This window comes from Eleutherodactylus coqui, chromosome 8 (genome assembly GCF_035609145.1).
Source record: "Eleutherodactylus coqui strain aEleCoq1 chromosome 8, aEleCoq1.hap1, whole genome shotgun sequence".
In the NCBI taxonomy this organism is placed as follows: domain Eukaryota; kingdom Metazoa; phylum Chordata; class Amphibia; order Anura; family Eleutherodactylidae; genus Eleutherodactylus; species Eleutherodactylus coqui.
In genome coordinates, this window is record NC_089844.1 from 27,121,636 (window position 1) to 27,146,225 (window position 24,590).

A 24,590-nucleotide genomic window follows, 5' to 3' on the forward strand; every position below is an offset into this window, starting at 1 on the left:
ATCGAGTTAGGACCCATTAGCTTTTCTTATTTATGACATAATCAATGCCCGTGCCAAATTTTAAGTTTCTATGTGAGAAAATTACATTCCGTACGTAACATTTGGATGCTAATTCTTTTGCGCATAGAATTAAATAACGGAGTTCGGACCCATTAGCTTTTCCTATTTATGACATAATCAATGCTCGTGCCAAATTTCAAGTTTCTATGTGAGAAAATTGGATTTTGTATGTAAAATTTAGATGCTAATTCTTTTGCATATAGAATTGAATAATCTAGTTAGGACCCATTAGCTTTTCCTATTTATGACATAATCAATGCCCGTGCCAAATTTTAAGTTTCTATGTGAGAAAATTACATTCCATACGTAAAACTTGGACGCTAATTCTTTTGTGCCTAGAATTAAATAACGGAGTTGGGACACTTTAGCTTTTCCTATTTATGACATAATCAATGCTCGTGCCAAATTTCAAGTTTCTATGTGAGAAAATTGGATTCCGTACGTTAAATTTGGACGCTAATTCTTTTGCACATAGAATTGAATAATCGAGTTGGGACCCATTAGCTTTTCCTATTTATGACAATCAATGCTCGTGCCAAATTTCACGTTTCTATGACACTGGAAAGTGAGAAAAATACATTCCATACGTAAAATTTGGACGCTAATTCTTTTGCACATAGAATTGAAAAATCGAGTTGGGACCCATTAGCTTTTCCTATTTATGACATAATCAATGCTCGTGCCAAATTGCAAGTTTCTATGTGAGAAAATTGGATTCCGTACATAAAATTTGGACGCTAATTCTTTTGCACATAGAATTGAATAATCGAGTTGGGACCCATTAGCTTTTCCTATTTATGACACAATCAATGCTCGTGCCAAATTTCACGTTTCCATGACACTGGAAAGTGAGAACAATACATTCCGTACGTAAAATTTTGACACTAATTCTTTTGCGCATAGAATTAAATAATCGAGTTGGGACCCATTAGTTTTTCCTATTTAGAACATATTCAATGCCCGTGCCAAATTTTACGTTTCTATGTGAGAAAATTGGATTGTGTACGTAAAATTTGGACGCTAATTCTTTTGCGCATAGAATTGAATAATCGAGTTGGGACCCATTAGCTTTTCCTATTTATGACATAATCAATGCTCGTGCCAAATTTCAAGTTTCTATATGAGAAAATTGGATTCCGTACGTAAAATTTGGAGGCTAATTCTTTTGCACATAGAATTGAATAATCGATTTGGGACCCATTAGCTTTTCCTATTTATGACATAATCAATGCTCGTGCCAAATTTCAAGTTTCTATGTGAGAAAATTGGATTCCGTACGTAAAATTTGAAGGCTAATTCTTTTGCACATAGAATTGAATAATCGAGTTAGGACCCATTAGCTTTTCTTATTTATGACATAATCAATGCCCGTGCGAAATTTTAAGTTTCTATGTGAGAAAATTACATTCCGTACGTAACATTTGGACGCTAATTCTTTTGCGCATAGAATTAAATAACGGAGTTGGGACCCATTAGCTTTTCCTATTTATGACAAAATCAATGCCCGTGCCAAATTTTAAGTTTCTATGTGAAAAAATTACATTCCATACGTAAAACTTGGACGCTAATTCTTTTGTGCCTAGAATTAAATAACAGAGTTGGGACCCTTTAGCTTTTCCTATTTATGACATAATCAATGCCCGTGCCAAATTTCAAGTTTCTATGTGAGAAAATTGGATTCCGTACATAAAATTTGGAGGCTAATTCTTTTGCACATAGAATTGAAAAATCGAGTTGGGACCCATTAGCTTTTCCTATTTATGACATAATCAATGCTCGTGCCAAATTTCACGTTTCTATGACACTGGAAAGTGAGAACAATGCATTCCGTACGTAAAATTTTGACGCTAATTCTTTTGCACATAGAATTGAATAATCGAGTTAGGACCCATTAGCTTTTCCTATTTATGACATAATCAATGCTCGTGCCAAATTTCACGTTTCTATGACACTGGAAAGTGAGAAAAATACAGTCCGTACGTAAAATTTTGACGCTAATTCTTTTGCGCATAGAATTGAATAATCGAGTTGGGACCCATTAGCTTTTCCTATTTATGACATAATCAATGCTCGTGCCAAATTTCAAGTTTCTATGTGAGAAAATTGGATTCCGTACGTAAAATTTGAAGGCTAATTCTTTTGCACATAGAATTGAATAATCGAGTTAGGACCCATTAGCTTTTCTTATTTATGACATAATCAATGCCCGTGCGAAATTTTAAGTTTCTATGTGAGAAAATTACATTCTGTACGTAACATTTGGACGCTAATTCTTTTGCGCATAGAATTAAATAACGGAGTTGGGACCCATTAGCTTTTCCTATTTATGACAAAATCTATGCCCGTGCCAAATTTTAAGTTTCTATGTGAGAAAATTACATTCCATACGTAAAACTTGGACGCTAATTCTTTTGTGCCTAGAATTAAATAACGGAGTTGGGACCCTTTAGCTTTTCCTATTTATGACATCAATGCCCGTGCCAAATTTCAAGTTTCTATGTGAGAAAATTGGATTCCGTACATAAAATTTGGAGGCTAATTCTTTTGCTCATAGAATTGAAAAATCGAGTTGGGGACCATTAGCTTTTCCTATTTATGACATAATCAATGCTCGTGCCAAATTTCACGTTTCTATGACACTGGAAAGTGAGAACAATGCATTCCGTACGTAAAATTTTGACGCTAATTCTTTTGCACATAGAATTGAATAATCGAGGTGGGACACATTAGTTTTTCCTATTTAGAACATATTCAATGCCCGTGCCAAATTTTAATTTTCTATGTGAGAAAATTGGATTGTGTACGTAAAATTTGGATGCTAATTCTTTTGCGCATAGAATTGAATAATCGAGTTGGGACCCATTAGCTTTTCCTATTTATGACATAATCAATGCTCGTGCCAAATTTCAAGTTTCTATGTGAGAAAATTGGATTCCGTACATAAAATTTGGAGGCTAATTCTTTTGCATATAGAATTGAATAATCGAGTTGGACCCATTAGCTTTTCCTATTTATGACATAATCAATGCTCGTGCCAAATTTCACGTTTCTATGACACTGGAAAGTGAGAAAAATACATTCCGTACGTAAAATTTTGACGCTAATTCTTTTGCGCATAGAATTGAATAATCGAGTTGGGACCTATTAGTTTTTCCTATTTAGGACATATTCAATGCCCGTGCCAAATTTTACGTTTCTATGTGAGAAAATTGGATTCTGTACGTAAAATTTGGACGCTAATTCTTTTGCGCATAGAATTGAATAATCGAGTTGGGACCCATTAGCTTTTCCTATTTATGACATAATCAATGCTCGTGCCAAATTTCAAGTTTCTATGTGAGAAAATTGGATTCCGTACATAAAATTTGGAGGCTAATTCTTTTGCACATAGAATTGAATAATCGAGTTGGACCCATTAGCTTTTCCTATTTATGACATAATCAATGCTCGTGCCAAATTTCACGTTTCTATGACACTGGAAAGTGAGAAAAATACATTCCGTATGTAAAATTTTGACGCTAATTCTTTTGCGCATAGAATTGAATAATCAAGTTGGGACCCATTAGTTTTTCCTATTTAGAACATATTCAATGGCCGTGCCAAATTTTACGTTTCTATGTGAGAAAATTGGATTGTGTACGTAAAATTTGGACGCTAATTCTTTTGCGCATAGAATTGTATAATCGAGTTGGGACCTATTAGCTTTTCCTATTTATGACATAATCAATGCTCGTGCCAAATTTCAAGTTTCCATGTGAGAAAATTGGATTCCGTACGTAAAATTTGGAGGCTAATTCTTTTGCACATAGAATTGAATAATCGAGTTGGTACCCATTAGCTTTTCCTATTTATGACATAATCAATGCTCGTGCCAAATTTCAAGCTTCTATTTGAGAAAATTGGATTCCGTACGTAAAATTTGGACGCTAATTCTTTTGCACATAGAATTGAATAATCGAGTTAGGACCCATTAGCTTTTCTTATTTATGACATAATCAATGCCCGTGCGAAATTTTAAGTTTCTATGTGAGAAAATTACATTCCGTACGTAACATTTGGACGCTAATTGTTTTGCGCATAGAATTAAATAACGGAGTTGGGACCCATTAGCTTTTCCTATTTATGACATAATCAATGCTCGTGCCAAATTTCAAGTTTCTATGTGAGAAAATTGTATTCCGTACGTAAAATTTGGAGGCTAATTCTTTTGCACATAGAATTGAATAATCGATTTGGGACCCATTAGCTTTTCCTATTTATGACATAATCAATGCTCGTGCCAAATTTCAAGTTTCCATGTGAGAAAATTGGATTCCGTACGTAAAATTTGAAGGCTAATTCTTTTGCACATAGAATTGAATAATCGAGTTAGGACCCATTAGCTTTTCTTATTTATGACATAATCAATGCCCGTGCAAAATTTTAAGTTTCTATGTGAGAAAATTACATTCCGTACGTAACATTTGGACGCTAATTCTTTCGCGCATAGAATTAAATAACGGAGTTGGGACCCATTAGCTTTTCCTATTTATGACAAAATCAATGCCCGTGCCAAATTTTAAGTTTCTATGTGAGAAAATTACATTCCATACGTAAAACTTGGACGCTAATTCTTTTGTGCCTAGAATTAAATAACGGAGTTGGGACCCTTTAGCTTTTCCTATTTATGACATAATCAATGCCCATGCCAAATTTCAAGTTTCTATGTGAGAAAATTGGATTCCGTACATAAAATTTGGAGGCTAATTCTTTTGCACATAGAATTGAAAAATCGAGTTGGGACCCTTTAGCTTTTCCTATTTATGACATAATCAATGCTCGTGCCAAATTTCACGTTTCTATGACACTGGAAAGTGAGAACAATGCATTCCGTACGTAAAATTTTGACGCTAATTCTTTTGCGCATAGAATTGAATAATCGAGTTGGGACCTATTAGTTTTTCCTATTTAGGACATATTCAATGCCCGTGCCAAATTTTACGTTTCTATGTGAGAAAATTGGATTCTGTACGTAAAATTTGGACGCTAATTCTTTTGCGCATAGAATTGAATAATCGAGTTGGGACCCATTAGCCTTTCCTATTTATGACATAATCAATGCTCGTGCCAAATTTCAAGTTTCTATGTGAGAAAATTGGATTCCGTACATAAAATTTGGAGGCTAATTCTTTTGCACATAGAATTTAATAATCGAGTTGGACCCATTAGCTTTTCCTATTTATGACATAATCAATGCTCGTGCCAAATTTCACGTTTCCATGACACTGGAAAGTGAGAAAAATACATTCCGTACGTAAAATTTTGACGCTAATTCTTTTGCGCATAGAATTGAATAATCAAGTTGGGACCCATTAGTTTTTCCTATTTAGAACATATTCAATGCCCGTGCCAAATTTTACGTTTCTATGTCAGAAAATTGGATTGTGTACCTAAAATTTGGACGCTAATTCTTTTGCGCATAGATTTGTATAATCGAGTTGGGACCCATTAGCTTTTCCTATTTATGACATAATCAATGCTCGTGCCAAATTTCAAGTTTCTATGTGAGAAAATTGGATTCCGTACGTAAAATTTGGAGGCTAATTCTTTTGCACATAGAATTGAATAATCGAGTTGGGACCCATTAGCTTTTCCTATTTATGACATAATCAATCCTCGTGCCAAATTTCAAGTTTCTATGTGAGAAAATTGGATTCCGTACGTAAAATTTGGACGCTAATTCTTTTGCACATAGAATTGAATAATCGAGTTAGGACCCATTAGCTTTTCTTATTTGTGACATAATCAATGCCCGTGCGAAATTTTAAGTTTCTATGTGAGAAAATTACATTCCGTACGTAACATTTGGACGCTAATTGTTTTGCGCATAGAATTAAATAACGGAGTTGGGACCCATTAGCTTTTCCTATTTATGACATAATCAATGCTCGTGCCAAATTTCAAGTTTCTATGTGAGAAAATTGGATTCCGTACGTAAAATTTGGACGCTAATTCTTTTGCACATAGAATTGAATAATCGAGTTGGGACCCATTAGCTTTTCCTATTTATGACATAATCAATGCTCGTGCCAAATTTCACGTTTCGATGACACTGGAAAGTGAGAAAAATACATTCCATACGTAAAATTTGGACGCTAATTCTTTTGCACATAGAATTGAAAAATCGAGTTGGGACCCATTAGCTTTTCCTATTTATGACATAATCAATGCTCGTGCCAAATTTCAAGTTTCTATGTGAGAAAATTGGATTCCGTACATAAAATTTGGACGCTAATTCTTTTGCACATAGAATTGAATAATCGAGTTGGGACCCATTAGCTTTTCCTATTTATGACACAATCAATGCTCGTGCCAAATTTCACGTTTCTATGACACTGGAAAGTGAGAACCATACATTCCGTACGTAAAATTTTGACGCTAATTCTTTTGCGCATAGAATTAAATAATCGAGTTGGGACCCATTAGTTTTTCCTCTTTAGAACATATTCAATGCCCGTGCCAAATTTTACGTTTCTATGTGAGAAAATTGGATTGTGTACGTAAAATTTGGACGCTAATTCTTTTGCGCATAGAATTGAATAATCGAGTTGGGACCCATTAGCTTTTCCTATTTATGACATAATCAATGCTCGTGCCAAATTTCAAGTTTCTATGTGAGAAAATTGGATTCCGTACGTAAAATTTGGAGGCTAATTCTTTTGCACATAGAATTGAATAATCGATTTGGGACCCATTAGCTTTTCCTATTTATGACATAATCAATGCTCGTGCCAAATTTCAAGTTTCTATGTGAGAAAATTGGATTCCGTATATAAAATTTGGAGGCTAATTCTTTTGCACATAGAATTGAAAAATCGAGTTGGGACCCATTAGCTTTTCCTATTTATGACATAATCAATGCTCGTGCCAAATTTCACATTTCTATGACACTGGAAAGTGAGAACAATGTATTCCGTATGTAAAATTTTGACGCTAATTCTTTTGCACATAGAATTGAATAATCGAGTTAGGACCCATTAGCTTTTCCTATTTATGACATAATCAATGCTCGTGCCAAATTTCACGTTTCTATGACACTGGAAAGTGAGAAAAATACATTCCGTACGTAAAATTTTGACGCTAATTCTTTTGCGCATAGAATTGAATAATCGAGTTGGGACCCATTAGTTTTTCCTATTTAGAACATATTCAATGCCCGTGCCAAATTTTAAGTTTCTATGTGAGAAAATTGGATTGTGTATGTAAAATTTGGACGCTAATTCTTTTGCGCATAGAATTGAATAATCGAGTTGGGACCCATTAGCTTTTCCTATTTATGACATAATCAATGCTCGTGCCAAATTTCAAGTTTCTATGTGAGAAAATTGGATTCCGTACATAAAATTTGGAGGCTAATTCTTTTGCACATAGAATTGAATAATCGAGTTGGACCCATTAGCTTTTCCTATTTATGACATAATCAATGCTCGTGCCAAATTTCACGTTTCTATGACACTGGAAAGTGAGAAAAATATATTCCGTTCGTAAAATTTTGACGCTAACCCTTTTGCGCATAGAATTGAATAATCGAGTTGGGACCCATTAGTTTTTCCTATTTAGAACATATTCAATGCCCGTGCCAAATTTTACGTTTCTATGTGAGAAAATTGGATTGTGTACATAAAATTGGGCGCTAATTCTTTTGCGCATAGAATTGAATAATCGAGTTGGGACCCATTAGCTTTTCCTATTTATGACAATCAATGTTCGTGCCAAATTTCAAGTTTCTATGTGAGAAAATTGGATTCCGTACGTAAAAATGGGAGGCTAATTCTTTTGCACATAGAATTGAATAATCGAGTTGGGACCCATTAGCTTTTCCTATTTATGACATAATCAACGCTCGTGCCAAATTTCAAGTTTCTATGTGAGAAAATTGGATTCCGTACGTAAAATTTGAAGGCTAATTCTTTTGGACATAGAATTGAATAATCGAGTTAGGACCCATTAGCTTTTCTTATTTATGACATAATCAATGCCCGTGCGAAATTTTAAGTTTCTATGTGAGAAAATTACATTCCGTAAGTAACATTTGGACGCTAATTCTTTTGCGCATAGAATTAAATAACGGAGTTGGGACCCATTAGCTTTTCCTATTTATGACAAAATCAATGCCCGTGCCAAATTTTAAGTTTCTATGTGAGAAAATTACATTCCATACGTAAAACTTGGACGCTAATTCTTTTGTGCCTAGAATTAAATAACGGAGTTGGGACCCTTTAGCTTTTCCTATTTATGACATAATCAATGCCCGTGCCAAATTTCAAGTTTCTATGTGAGAAAATTGGATTCCGTATATAAAATTTGGAGGCTAATTCTTTTGCACATAGAATTGAAAAATCGAATTGGGACCCATTAGCTTTTCCTATTAATGACGTAATCAATGCTCATGCCAAATTTCACGTTTCTATGACACTGGAAAGTGAGAACAATGCATTCCGTACGTAAAATTTTGACGCTAATTCTTTTGCGCATAGAATTGAATAATCGAGTTGGGACCCATTAGTTTTTCCTATTTAGAACATATTCAATGCCCGTGCCAAATTTTAAGTTTCTATGTGAGAAAATTGGATTGTGTACGTAAAATTTGGACGCTAATTCTTTTGCGCATAGAATTGAATAATCGAGTTGGGACCCATTAGCTTTTCCTATTTATGCCATAATCAATGCTCGTGCCAAATTTCAAGTTTCTATGTGAGAAAATTGGATTCCGTACGTAAAATTTGGAGGCTAATTCTTTTGCACATAGAATTGAATAATCGAGTTGGGACCCATTAGCTTTTCCTATTTTTGACATAATCAATGCTCGTGCCAAATTTCACGTTTCTATGACACTGGAAAGTGAGAAAAATACATTCCGTACGTAAAATTTTGACGCTAATTCTTTTGCGCATAGAATTGAATAATCGAGTTGGGACCCATTAGCTTTTCCTATTTAGAACATATTCAATGCCCGTGCCAAATTGTAAGTTTCTATGTGAGAAAATTGGATTGTGTACGTAAAATTTGGACGCTAATTCTTTTGCGCATAGAATTGAATAATCGAGTTGGGACCCATTAGCTTTTCCTATTTATGACATAATCAATGCTCGTGCCAAATTTCAAGTTTCTATGTGAGAAAATTGGATTCCGTACATAAAATTTGGAGGCTAATTCTTTTGCACATAGAATTGAATAATCGAGTTGGACCCATTAGCTTTTCCTATTTATGACATAATCAATGCTCGTGCCAAATTTCACGTTTCTATGACACTGGAAAGTGAGAAAAATACATTCCGTACGTAAAATTTTGACGCTAACTCTTTTGCGCATAGAATTGAATAATCGAGTTGGGACCCATTAGTTTTTCCTATTTAGAACATATTCAATGCCCGTGCCAAATTTTACGTTTCTATGTGAGAAAATTGGATTGTGCACGTAAAATTTGGACGCTAATTCTTTTGCGCATAGAATTGAATAATCGAGTTGGGACCCATTAGCTTTTCCTATTTATGACATAATCAATGCTCGTGCCAAATTTCAAGTTTCTATGTGAGAAAATTTGATTCCCTACGTAAAATTTGGAGGCTAATTCTTTTGCACATAGAATTGAATAATCGAGTTGGGACCCATTAGCTTTTCCTATTTATGACATAATCAATGCTCGTGCCAAATTTCAAGTTTCCATGTGAGAAAATTGGATTCCGTACGTAAAATTTGAAGGCTAATTCTTTTGCACATAGAATTGAATAATCGAGTTAGGACCCATTAGCTTTTCTTATTTATGACATAATCAATGCCCGTGCCAAATTTTAAGTTTCTATGTGAGAAAATTACATTCCGTACGTAACATTTGGACGCTAATTGTTTTGCGCATAGAATTAAATAACGGAGTTGGGACCCATTAGCTTTTCCTATTTATGACATAATCAATGCTCGTGCCAAATTTCAAGTTTCTATGTGAGAAAATTGGATTCCGTACGTAAAATTTGGACGCTAATTCTTTTGCACATAGAATTGAATAATCGAGTTGGGACCCATTAGCTTTTCCTATTTATGACATAATCAATGCTCGTGCCAAATTTCACGTTTCGATGACACTGGAAAGTGAGAAAAATACATTCCATACGTAAAATTTGGACGCTAATTCTTTTGCACATAGAATTGAAAAATCGAGTTGGGACCCATTAGCTTTTCCTATTTATGACATAATCAATGCTCGTGCCAAATTTCAAGTTTCTATGTGAGAAAATTGGATTCCGTACATAAAATGTGGACGCTAATTCTTTTGCACATAGAATTGAATAATCGAGTTGGGACCCATTAGCTTTTCCTATTTATGACACAATCAATGCTCGTGCCAAATTTCACGTTTCTATGACACTGGAAAGTGAGAACCATACATTCCGTACGTAAAATTTTGACGCTAATTCTTTTGCGCATAGAATTAAATAATCGAGTTGGGACCCATTAGTTTTTCCTATTTAGAACATATTCAATGCCCGTGCCAAATTTTACGTTTCTATGTGAGAAAATTGGATTGTGTACGTAAAATTTGGACGCTAATTCTTTTGCGCATAGAATTGAATAATCGAGTTGGGACCCATTAGCTTTTCCTATTTAAGACATAATCAATGCTCGTGCCAAATTTCAAGTTTCTATGTGAGAAAATTGGATTCCGTACGTAAAATTTGGAGGCTAATTCTTTTGCACATAGAATTGAATAATCGATTTGGGACCCATTAGCTTTTCCTATTTATGACATAATCAATGCTCGTGCCAAATTTCAAGTTTCTATGTGAGAAAATTGGATTCCGTACGTAAAATTTGAAGGCTAATTCTTTTGCACATAGAATTAAATAATCGAGTTGGGACCTATTAGCTTTTCTTATTTATGACATAATCAATGCCCGTGCAAAATTTTAAGTTTCTATGTGAGAAAATTACATTCCGTACGTAACATTTGGACGCTAATTCTTTTGCGCATAGAATTAAATAACGGAGTTGGGACCCATTAGCTTTTCCTATTTATGACAAAATCAATGCCCGTGCCAAATTTTAAGTTTCTATGTGAGAAAATTACATTCCAATACGTAAAACGTGGACGCTAATTCTTTTGTGCCTAGAATTAAATAACGGAGTTGGGACCCTTTAGCTTTTCCTATTTATGACATAATCAATGCCCGTGCCAAATTTCAAGTTTCTATGTGAGAAAATTGGATTCCGTATATAAAATTTGGAGGCTAATTCTTTTGCACATAGAATTGAAAAATCGAGTTGGGACCCATTAGCTTTTCCTATTTATGACATAATCAATGCTCGTGCCAAATTTCACGTTTCTATGACACTGGAAAGTGAGAACAATGCATTCCGTACGTAAAATTTTGACGCTAATTCTTTTGCACATAGAATTGAATAATCGAGTTAGGACCCATTAGCTTTTCCTATTTATGACATAATCAATGCTCGTGCCAAATTTCACGTTTCTATGACACTGGAAAGTGAGAAAAATACATTCCGTACGTAAAATTTTGACGCTAATTCTTTTGCGCATAGAATTGAATAATCGAGTTGGGACCCATTAGTTTTTCCTATTTAGAACATATTCAATGCCCGTGCCAAATTTTAAGTTTCTATGTGAGAAAATTGGATTGTGTATGTAAAATTTGGACGCTAATTCTTTTGCGCATAGAATTGAATAATCGAGTTGGGACCCATTAGCTTTTCCTATTTATGACATAATCAATGCTCGTGCCAAATTTCAAGTTTCTATGTGAGAAAATTGGATTCCGTACATAAAATTTGGAGGCTAATTCTTTTGCACATAGAATTGAATAATCGAGTTGGACCCATTAGCTTTTCCTATTTATGACATAATCAATGCTCGTGCCAAATTTCACGTTTCTATGACACTGGAAAGTGAGAAAAATAAATTCCGTTCGTAAAATTTTGACGCTAACCCTTTTGCGCATAGAATTGAATAATCGAGTTGGGACCCATTAGTTTTTCCTATTTAGAACATATTCAATGCCCGTGCCAAATTTTACGTTTCTATGTGAGAAAATTGGATTGTGTACATAAAATTGGGCGCTAATTCTTTTGCGCATAGAATTGAATAATCGAGTTGGGACCCATTAGCTTTTCCTATTTATGACAATCAATGCTCGTGCCAAATTTCAAGTTTCTATGTGAGAAAATTGGATTCCGTACGTAAAAATGAGAGGCTAATTCTTTTGCACATAGAATTGAATAATCGAGTTGGGACCCATTAGCTTTTCCTATTTATGCCATAATCAATGCTCGTGCCAAATTTCAAGTTTCTATGTGAGAAAATTGGATTCCGTACGTAAAATTTGAAGGCTAATTCTTTTGGACATAGAATTGAATAATCGAGTAAGGACCCATTAGCTTTTCTTATTTATGACATAATCAATGCCCGTGCGAAATTTTAAGTTTCTATGTGAGAAAATTACATTCCGTAAGTAACATTTGGACGCTAATTCTATTGCGCATAGAATTAAATAACGGAGTTGGGACCCATTAGCTTTTCCTATTTATGACAAAATCAATGCCCGTGCCAAATTTTAAGTTTCTATGTGAGAAAATTACATTCCATACGTAAAACTTGGACGCTAATTCTTTTGTGCCTAGAATTAAATAACGGAGTTGGGACCCTTTAGCTTTTCCTATTTATGACATAATCAATGCCCGTGCCAAATTTCAAGTTTCTATGTGAGAAAATTGGATTCCGTATATAAAATTTGGAGGCTAATTCTTTTGCACATAGAATTGAATAATCGAGTTGGACCCATTAGCTTTTCCTATTTATGACATAATCAATGCTCGTGCCAAATTTCACGTTTCTATGACACTGGAAAGTGAGAAAAATACATTCCGTACGTAAAATTTTGACGCTAACTCTTTTGCGCATAGAATTGAATAATCGAGTTGGGACCCATTAGTTTTTCCTATTTAGAACATATTCAATGCCCGTGCCAAATTTTACGTTTCTATGTGAGAAAATTGGATTGTGCACGTAAAATTTGGACGCTAATTCTTTTGCGCATAGAATTGAATAATCGAGTTGGGACCCATTAGCTTTTCCTATTTATGACATAATCAATGCTCGTGCCAAATTTCAAGTTTCTATGTGAGAAAATTTGATTCCCTACGTAAAATTTGGAGGCTAATTCTTTTGCACATAGAATTGAATAATCGAGTTGGGACCCATTAGCTTTTCCTATTTATGACATAATCAATGCTCGTGCCAAATTTCAAGTTTCCATGTGAGAAAATTGGATTCCGTACGTAAAATTTGAAGGCTAATTCTTTTGCACATAGAATTGAATAATCGAGTTAGGACCCATTAGCTTTTCTTATTTATGACATAATCAATGCCCGTGCCAAATTTTAAGTTTCTATGTGAGAAAATTACATTCCGTACGTAACATTTGGACGCTAATTGTTTTGCGCATAGAATTAAATAACGGAGTTGGGACCCATTAGCTTTTCCTATTTATGACATAATCAATGCTCGTGCCAAATTTCAAGTTTCTATGTGAGAAAATTGGATTCCGTACGTAAAATTTGGACGCTAATTCTTTTGCACATAGAATTGAATAATCGAGTTGGGACCCATTAGCTTTTCCTATTTATGACATAATCAATGCTCGTGCCAAATTTCACGTTTCGATGACACTGGAAAGTGAGAAAAATACATTCCATACGTAAAATTTGGACGCTAATTCTTTTGCACATAGAATTGAAAAATCGAGTTGGGACCCATTAGCTTTTCCTATTTATGACATAATCAATGCTCGTGCCAAATTTCAAGTTTCTATGTGAGAAAATTGGATTCCGTACATAAAATGTGGACGCTAATTCTTTTGCACATAGAATTGAATAATCGAGTTGGGACCCATTAGCTTTTCCTATTTATGACACAATCAATGCTCGTGCCAAATTTCACGTTTCTATGACACTGGAAAGTGAGAACCATACATTCCGTACGTAAAATTTTGACGCTAATTCTTTTGCGCATAGAATTAAATAATCGAGTTGGGACCCATTAGTTTTTCCTATTTAGAACATATTCAATGCCCGTGCCAAATTTTACGTTTCTATGTGAGAAAATTGGATTGTGTACGTAAAATTTGGACGCTAATTCTTTTGCGCATAGAATTGAATAATCGAGTTGGGACCCATTAGCTTTTCCTATTTAAGACATAATCAATGCTCGTGCCAAATTTCAAGTTTCTATGTGAGAAAATTGGATTCCGTACGTAAAATTTGGAGGCTAATTCTTTTGCACATAGAATTGAATAATCGATTTGGGACCCATTAGCTTTTCCTATTTATGACATAATCAATGCTCGTGCCAAATTTCAAGTTTCTATGTGAGAAAATTGGATTCCGTACGTAAAATTTGAAGGCTAATTCTTTTGCACATAGAATTAAATAATCGAGTTGGGACCTATTAGCTTTTCTTATTTATGACATAATCAATGCCCGTGCAAAATTTTAAGTTTCTATGTGAGAAAATTACATTCCGTACGTAACATTTGGACGCTAATTCTTTTGCGCATAGAATTAAATAACGGAGTTGGGACCCATTAGCTTTTCCTATTTATGACAAAATCAATGCCCGTGCCAAATTTTAAGTTTCTATGTGAGAAAATTACATTCCAATACGTAAAACGTGGACGCTAATTCTTTTGTGCCTAGAATTAAATAACGGAGTTGGGACCCTTTAGCTTTTCCTATTTATGACATAATCAATGCCCGTGCCAAATTTCAAGTTTCTATGTGAGAAAATTGGATTCCGTATATAAAATTTGGAGGCTAATTCTTTTGCACATAGAATTGAAAAATCGAGTTGGGACCCATTAGCTTTTCCTATTTATGACATAATCAATGCTCGTGCCAAATTTCACGTTTCTATGACACTGGAAAGTGAGAACAATGCATTCCGTACGTAAAATTTTGACGCTAATTCTTTTGCACATAGAATTGAATAATCGAGTTAGGACCCATTAGCTTTTCCTATTTATGACATAATCAATGCTCGTGCCAAATTTCACGTTTCTATGACACTGGAAAGTGAGAAAAATACATTCCGTACGTAAAATTTTGACGCTAATTCTTTTGCGCATAGAATTGAATAATCGAGTTGGGACCCATTAGTTTTTCCTATTTAGAACATATTCAATGCCCGTGCCAAATTTTAAGTTTCTATGTGAGAAAATTGGATTGTGTATGTAAAATTTGGACGCTAATTCTTTTGCGCATAGAATTGAATAATCGAGTTGGGACCCATTAGCTTTTCCTATTTATGACATAATCAATGCTCGTGCCAAATTTCAAGTTTCTATGTGAGAAAATTGGATTCCGTACATAAAATTTGGAGGCTAATTCTTTTGCACATAGAATTGAATAATCGAGTTGGACCCATTAGCTTTTCCTATTTATGACATAATCAATGCTCGTGCCAAATTTCACGTTTCTATGACACTGGAAAGTGAGAAAAATAAATTCCGTTCGTAAAATTTTGACGCTAACCCTTTTGCGCATAGAATTGAATAATCGAGTTGGGACCCATTAGTTTTTCCTATTTAGAACATATTCAATGCCCGTGCCAAATTTTACGTTTCTATGTGAGAAAATTGGATTGTGTACATAAAATTGGGCGCTAATTCTTTTGCGCATAGAATTGAATAATCGAGTTGGGACCCATTAGCTTTTCCTATTTATGACAATCAATGCTCGTGCCAAATTTCAAGTTTCTATGTGAGAAAATTGGATTCCGTACGTAAAAATGAGAGGCTAATTCTTTTGCACATAGAATTGAATAATCGAGTTGGGACCCATTAGCTTTTCCTATTTATGACATAATCAATGCTCGTGCCAAATTTCAAGTTTCTATGTGAGAAAATTGGATTCCGTACGTAAAATTTGAAGGCTAATTCTTTTGGACATAGAATTGAATAATCGAGTAAGGACCCATTAGCTTTTCTTATTTATGACATAATCAATGCCCGTGCGAAATTTTAAGTTTCTATGTGAGAAAATTACATTCCGTAAGTAACATTTGGACGCTAATTCTATTGCGCATAGAATTAAATAACGGAGTTGGGACCCATTAGCTTTTCCTATTTATGACAAAATCAATGCCCGTGCCAAATTTTAAGTTTCTATGTGAGAAAATTACATTCCATACGTAAAACTTGGACGCTAATTCTTTTGTGCCTAGAATTAAATAACGGAGTTGGGACCCTTTAGCTTTTCCTATTTATGACATAATCAATGCCCGTGCCAAATTTCAAGTTTCTATGTGAGAAAATTGGATTCCGTATATAAAATTTGGAGGCTAATTCTTTTGCACATAGAATTGAAAAATCGAATTGGGACCCATTAGCTTTTCCTATTAATGACGTAATCAATGCTCATGCCAAATTTCACGTTTCTATGACACTGGAAAGTGAGAACAATGCATTCCGTACGTAAAATTTTGACGCTAATTCTTTTGCGCATAGAATTGAATAATCGAGTTGGGACCCATTAGTTTTTCCTATTTAGAACATATTCAATGCCCGTGCCAAATTTTAAGTTTCTATGTGAGAAAATTGGATTGTGTACGTAAAATTTGGACGCTATTTCTTTTGCGCATAGAATTGAATAATCGAGTTGGGACCCATTAGCTTTTCCTATTTATGCCATAATCAATGCTCGTGCCAAATTTCAAGTTTCTATGTGAGAAAATTGGATTCCGTACGTAAAATTTGGAGGCTAATTCTTTTGCGCATAGAATTGAATAATCGAGTTGGGACCCATTAGCTTTTCCTATTTTTGACATAATCAATGCTCGTGCCAAATTTCACGTTTCTATGACACTGGAAAGTGAGAAAAATACATTCCGTACGTAAAATTTTGACGCTAATTCTTTTGCGCATAGAATTGAATAATCGAGTTGGGACCCATTAGCTTTTCCTATTTAGGACATATTCAATGCCCGTGCCAAATTGTAAGTTTCTATGTGAGAAAATTGGATTGTGTACGTAAAATTTGGACGCTAATTCTTTTGCGCATAGAATTGAATAATCGAGTTGGGACCCATTAGCTTTTCCTATTTATGACATAATCAATGCTCGTGCCAAATTTCAAGTTTCTATGTGAGAAAATTGGATTCCGTACATAAAATTTGGAGGCTAATTCTTTTGCACATAGAATTGAATAATCGAGTTGGACCCATTAGCTTTTCCTATTTATGACATAATCAATGCTCGTGCCAAATTTCACGTTTCTATGACACTGGAAAGTGAGAAAAATACATTCCGTGCGTAAAATTTTGACGCTAACTCTTTTGCGCATAGAATTGAATAATCGAGTTGGGACCCATTAGTTTTTCCTATTTAGAACATATTCAATGCCCGTGCCAAATTTTACGTTTCTATGTGAGAAAATTGGATTGTGCACGTAAAATTTGGACGCTAATTCTTTTGCGCATAGAATTGAATAATCGAGTTGGGACCCATTAGCTTTTCCTATTTATGACATAATCAATGCTCGTGCCAAATTTCAAGTTTCTATGTGAGAAAATTGGATTCCCTACGTAAAATTTGGAGGCTAATTCTTTTGCACATAGAATTGAATAATCGAGTTGGGACCCATTAGCTTTTCCTATTTATGACATAATCAATACTCGTGCCAAATTTCAAGTTTCCATGTGAGAAAATTGGATTCCGTACGTAAAATTTGAAGGCTAATTCTTTTGCACATAGAATTGAATAATCGAGTTAGGACCCATTAGCTTTTCTTATTTATGACATAATCAATGCCCGTGCCAAATTTTAAGTTTCTATGTGAGAAAATTACATTCCGTACGTAACATTTGGACGCTAATTCTTTTGCGCATAGAATTAAATATCGGAGTTGGGACCCATTAGCTTTTCCTATTTATGACAAAATCAATGCCCGTGCCAAATTTTAAGTTTCTATGTGAGAAAATTACATTCCATACGTAAAACTTGGACGCTAATTCTTTTGTGCCTAGAATTAAATAACGGAGTTGGGACCCTTTAGCTTTTCCTATTTATGACATAATCAATGCCCGTGCCAAATTTCAAGTTTCTATGTGAGAAAATTGGATTCCGTACATAAAATTTGGAGGCTAATTCTTTTGCACATAGAATTGAAAAATCGAGTTGGGACCCATTAGCTTTTCCTATTTATGACATAATCAATGCTCGTGCCAAATTTCACGTTTCTATGACACTGGAAAGTGAGAACAATGCATTCCGTACGTAAAATTTTGACGCTAATTCTTTTGCACATAGAATTGAATAATCGAGTTAGGACCCATTAGCTTTTCCTATTTATGACATAATCAATGCTCGTGCCAAATTTCACGTTTCTATGACACTGGAAAGTGAGAAAAATACATTCCGTACGTAAAATTTTGATGCTAATTCTTTTGCGCATAGAATTGAATAATCGAGTTGGGACCCATTAGTTTTTCCTATTTAGAACATATTCAATGCCCGTGCCAAATTTTAAGTTTCAATGTGAGAAAATTGGATTGTGTACGTAAAATTTGGACGCTAATTCTTTTGCGCATAGAATTGAATAATCGAGTTGGGACCCATTAGCTTTTCCTATTTATGACATAATCAATGCTCGTGCCAAATTTCAAGTTTCTATGTGAGAAAATTGGATTCCGTACGTAAAATTTGGAGGCTAATTCTTTTGCACATAGAATTGAATAATCGAGTTGGGACCCATTAGCTTTTCCTATTTATGACATAATCAATGCTCGTGCCAAATTTCACGTTTCTATGACACTGGAAAGTGAGAAAAATACATTCCGTACGTAAAATTTTGACGCTAATTCTTTTACGCATAGAATTGAATAATCGAGTTGGGACCCATTAGTTTTTCCTATTTAGAACATATTCAATGCCCGTGCCAAATTTTAAGTTTCTATGTGAGAAAATTGGATTATGTACGTAAAATTTGGACGCTAATTCTTTTGCGCATAGAATTGAATAATCGAGTTGGGACCCATTAGCTTTTCCTATTTATGACATAATCAATGCTCGTGCCAAATTTCACGTTTCTATGACACTGGAAAGTGAGAAAAATACATTCCGTACGTAAAATTTTGACGCTAATTCTTTTGCGCATAGAATTGAATAATCGAGTTGGGACCTATTAGTTTTTCCTATTTAGGATATATTCAATGCCCGTGCCAAATTTTACGTTTCTATGTGAGAAAATTGGATTGTGTACGTAAAATTTGGACGCTAATTCTTTTGCGCATAGAATTGAATAATCGAGTTGGGACCTATTAGCTTTTCCTATTTATGACATAATCAATGCTCGTGCCAAATTTCAAGTTTCTATGTGAGAAAATTGGATTCCGTACATAAAATTTGGAGGCTAATTCTTTTGCACATAGAATTGAATAATCGAGTTGGACCCATTAGCTTTTCCTATTTATGACATAATCAATGCTCGTGCCAAATTTCAAGTTTCTATGTGAGAAAATTGGATTCCGTACGTAAAATTTGGACGCTAATTCTTTTGCACATAGAATTGAATAATCGAGTTGGGACCCATTAGCTTTTCCAATTTATGACATAATCAATGCTCGTGCCAAATTTCACGTTTCTATGACACTGGAAAGTGAGAAAAATACATTCCGTACGTAAAATTTGGAGGCTAATTCTTTTGCGCATAGAATTGAATAATCGAGTTGGGACCCATTAGTTTTTCCTATTTAGAACATATTCAATGCCCGTGCCAAATTTTAAGTTTCTATGTGAGAAAATTGGATTGTGTACGTAAAATTTGGACGCTAATTCTTTTGTGCATAGAATTGAATAATCGAGTTGGGACCCATTAGCTTTTCCTATTTATGACATAATCAATGCTCGTGCCAAATTTCACGTTTCTATGACACTGGAAAGTGAGAAAAATACATTCCGTACGTAAAATTTTGACGCTAATTCTTTTGCGCATATAATTGAATAATCGAGTTGGGACCTATTAGTTTTTCCTATTTAGGACATATTCAATGCCCGTGCCAAATTTTACGTTTCTATGTGAGAAAATTGGATTGTGTACGTAAAATTTTGACGCTAATTCTTTTGCGCATAGAATTGAATAATCGAGTTGGGACCTATTAGCTTTTCCTATTTATGACATAATCAATGCTCGTGCCAAATTTCAAGTTTCTATGTGAGAAAATTGGATTCCGTACATAAAATTTGGAGGCTAATTCTTTTGCACATAGAATTGAATAATCGAGTTGGACCCATTAGCTTTTCCTATTTATGACATAATCAATGCTCGTGCCAAATTTCACGTTTCTATGACACTGGAAAGTGAGAAAAATACATTCCGTACGTAAAATTTTGACGCTAATTCTTTTGCGCATAGAATTGAATAATCGAGTTGGGACCCATTAGTTTTTCCTATTTAGAACATATTCAATGCCCGTGCCAAATTTTACGTTTCTATGTGAGAAAATTGGATTGTGTACGTAAAATTTGGACGCTAATTCTTTTGCGCATAGAATTGAATAATCGAGTTGGGACCCATTAGCTTTTCCTATTTATGACTTAATCAATGCTCGTGCCAAATTTCAAGTTTCTATGTGAGAAAATTGGATTCCGTACGTAAAATGTGGAGGCTAATTCTTTTGTACATAGAATTGAATAATCGAGTTGGGACCCATTAGCTTTTCCTATTTATGACATAATCAATACTCGTGCCAAATTTCAAGTTTCCATGTGAGAAAATTGGATTCCGTACGTAAAATTTGAAGGCTAATTCTTTTGCACATAGAATTGAATAATCGAGTTAGGACCCATTAGCTTTTCTTATTTATGACATAATCAATGCCCGTGCCAAATTTTAAGTTTCTATGTGAGAAAATTACATTCCGTACGTAACATTTGGACGCTAATTCTTTTGCGCATAGAATTAAATATCGGAGTTGGGACCCATTAGCTTTTCCTATTTATGACAAAATCAATGCCCGTGCCAAATTTTAAGTTTCTATGTGAGAAAATTACATTCCATACGTAAAACTTGGACGCTAATTCTTTTGTGCCTAGAATTAAATAACGGAGTTGGGACCCTTTAGCTTTTCCTATTTATGACATAATCAATGCCCGTGCCAAATTTCAAGTTTCTATGTGAGAAAATTGGATTCCGTACATAAAATTTGGAGGCTAATTCTTTTGCACATAGAATTGAAAAATCGAGTTGGGACCCATTAGCTTTTCCTATTTATGACATAATCAATGCTCGTGCCAAATTTCACGTTTCTATGACACTGGAAAGTGAGAACAATGCATTCCGTACGTAAAATTTTGACGCTAATTCTTTTGCACATAGAATTGAATAATCGAGTTAGGACCCATTAGCTTTTCCTATTTATGACATAATCAATGCTCGTGCCAAATTTCACGTTTCTATGACACTGGAAAGTGAGAAAAATACATTCCGTACGTAAAATTTTGATGCTAATTCTTTTGCGCATAGAATTGAATAATCGAGTTGGGACCCATTAGTTTTTCCTATTTAGAACATATTCAATGCCCGTGCCAAATTTTAAGTTTCAATGTGAGAAAATTGGATTGTGTACGTAAAATTTGGACGCTAATTCTTTTGCGCATAGAATTGAATAATCGAGTTGGGACCCATTAGCTTTTCCTATTTATGACATAATCAATGCTCGTGCCAAATTTCAAGTTTCTATGTGAGAAAATTGGATTCCGTACGTAAAATTTGGAGGCTAATTCTTTTGCACATAGAATTGAATAATCGAGTTGGGACCCATTAGCTTTTCCTATTTATGACATAATCAATGCTCGTGCCAAATTTCACGTTTCTATGACACTGGAAAGTGAGAAAAATACATTCCGTACGTAAAATTTTGACGCTAATTCTTTTACGCATAGAATTGAATAATCGAGTTGGGACCCATTAGTTTTTCCTATTTAGAACATATTCAATGCCCGTGCCAAATTTTAAGTTTCTATGTGAGAAAATTGGATTATGTACGTAAAATTTGGACGCTAATTCTTTTGCGCATAGAATTGAATAATCGAGTTGGGACCCATTAGCTTTTCCTATTTATGACATAATCAATGCTCGTGCCAAATTTCACGTTTCTATGACACTGGAAAGTGAGAAAAATACATTCCGTACGTAAAATTTTGACGCTAATTCTTTTGCGCATAGAATTGAATAATCGAGTTGGGACCTATTAGTTTTTCCTATTTAGGATATATTCAATGCCCGTGCCAAATTTTACGTTTCTATGTGAGAAAATTGGATTGTGTACGTAAAATTTGGACGCTAATTCTTTTGCGCATAGAATTGAATAATCGAGTTGGGACCTATTAGCTTTTCCTATTTATGACATAATCAATGCTCGTGCCAAATTTCAAGTTTCTATGTGAGAAAATTGGATTCCGTACATAAAATTTGGAGGCTAATTCTTTTGCACATAGAATTGAATAATCGAGTTGGACCCATTAGCTTTTCCTATTTATGACATAATCAATGCTCGTGCCAAATTTCAAGTTTCTATGTGAGAAAATTGGATTCCGTACGTAAAATTTGGACGCTAATTCTTTTGCACATAGAATTGAATAATCGAGTTGGGACCCATTAGCTTTTCCAATTTATGACATAATCAATGCTCGTGCCAAATTTCACGTTTCTATGACACTGGAAAGTGAGAAAAATACATTCCGTACGTAAAATTTGGAGGCTAATTCTTTTGCGCATAGAATTGAATAATCGAGTTGGGACCCATTAGTTTTTCCTATTTAGAACATATTCAATGCCCGTGCCAAATTTTAAGTTTCTATGTGAGAAAATTGGATTGTGTACGTAAAATTTGGACGCTAATTCTTTTGTGCATAGAATTGAATAATCGAGTTGGGACCCATTAGCTTTTCCTATTTATGACATAATCAATGCTCGTGCCAAATTTCACGTTTCTATGACACTGGAAAGTGAGAAAAATACATTCCGTACGTAAAATTTTGACGCTAATTCTTTTGCGCATATAATTGAATAATCGAGTTGGGACCTATTAGTTTTTCCTATTTAGGACATATTCAATGCCCGTGCCAAATTTTACGTTTCTATGTGAGAAAATTGGATTGTGTACGTAAAATTTTGACGCTAATTCTTTTGCGCATAGAATTGAATAATCGAGTTGGGACCTATTAGCTTTTCCTATTTATGACATAATCAATGCTCGTGCCAAATTTCAAGTTTCTATGTGAGAAAATTGGATTCCGTACATAAAATTTGGAGGCTAATTCTTTTGCACATAGAATTGAATAATCGAGTTGGACCCATTAGCTTTTCCTATTTATGACATAATCAATGCTCGTGCCAAATTTCACGTTTCTATGACACTGGAAAGTGAGAAAAATACATTCCGTACGTAAAATTTTGACGCTAATTCTTTTGCGCATAGAATTGAATAATCGAGTTGGGACCCATTAGTTTTTCCTATTTAGAACATATTCAATGCCCGTGCCAAATTTTACGTTTCTATGTGAGAAAATTGGATTGTGTACGTAAAATTTGGACGCTAATTCTTTTGCGCATAGAATTGAATAATCGAGTTGGGACCCATTAGCTTTTCCTATTTATGACTTAATCAATGCTCGTGCCAAATTTCAAGTTTCTATGTGAGAAAATTGGATTCCGTACGTAAAATGTGGAGGCTAATTCTTTTGCACATAGAATTGAATAATCGAGTTGGGACCCATTAGCTTTTCCTATTTATGACATAATCAATGCTCGTGCCAAATTTCAAGTTTCTATTTGAGAAAATTGGATTGTGTACGTAAAATTTGGACGCTAATTCTTTTGCGCATAGAATTGAATAATCGAGTTAGGACCCATTAGCTTTTCTTATTTATGACATAATCAATGCCCGTGCCAAATTTTAAGTTTCTATGTGAGAAAATTACATTCCGTACGTAACATTTGGACGCTAATTCTTTTGCGCATAGAATTAAATAACGGAGTTCGGACCCATTAGCTTTTCCTATTTATGACATAATCAATGCTCGTGCCAAATTTCAAGTTTCTATGTGAGAAAATTAGATTTTGTATGTAAAATTTAGACGCTAATTCTTTTGCATATAGAATTGAATAATCTAGTTAGGACCCATTAGCTTTTCCTATTTATGACATAATCAATGCCCGTGCCAAATTTTAAGTTTCTATGTGAGAAAATTACATTCCATACGTAAAACTTGGACGCTAATTCTTTTGTGCCTAGAATTAAATAACGGAGTTGGGACCCTTTAGCTTTTCCTATTTATGACATAATCAATGCTCGTGCCAAATTTCAAGTTTCTATGTGAGAAAATTGGATTCCGTACGTTAAATTTGGACGCTAATTCTTTTGCACATAGAATTGAATAATCGAGTTGGGACCCATTAGCTTTTCCTATTTATGACAATCAATGCTC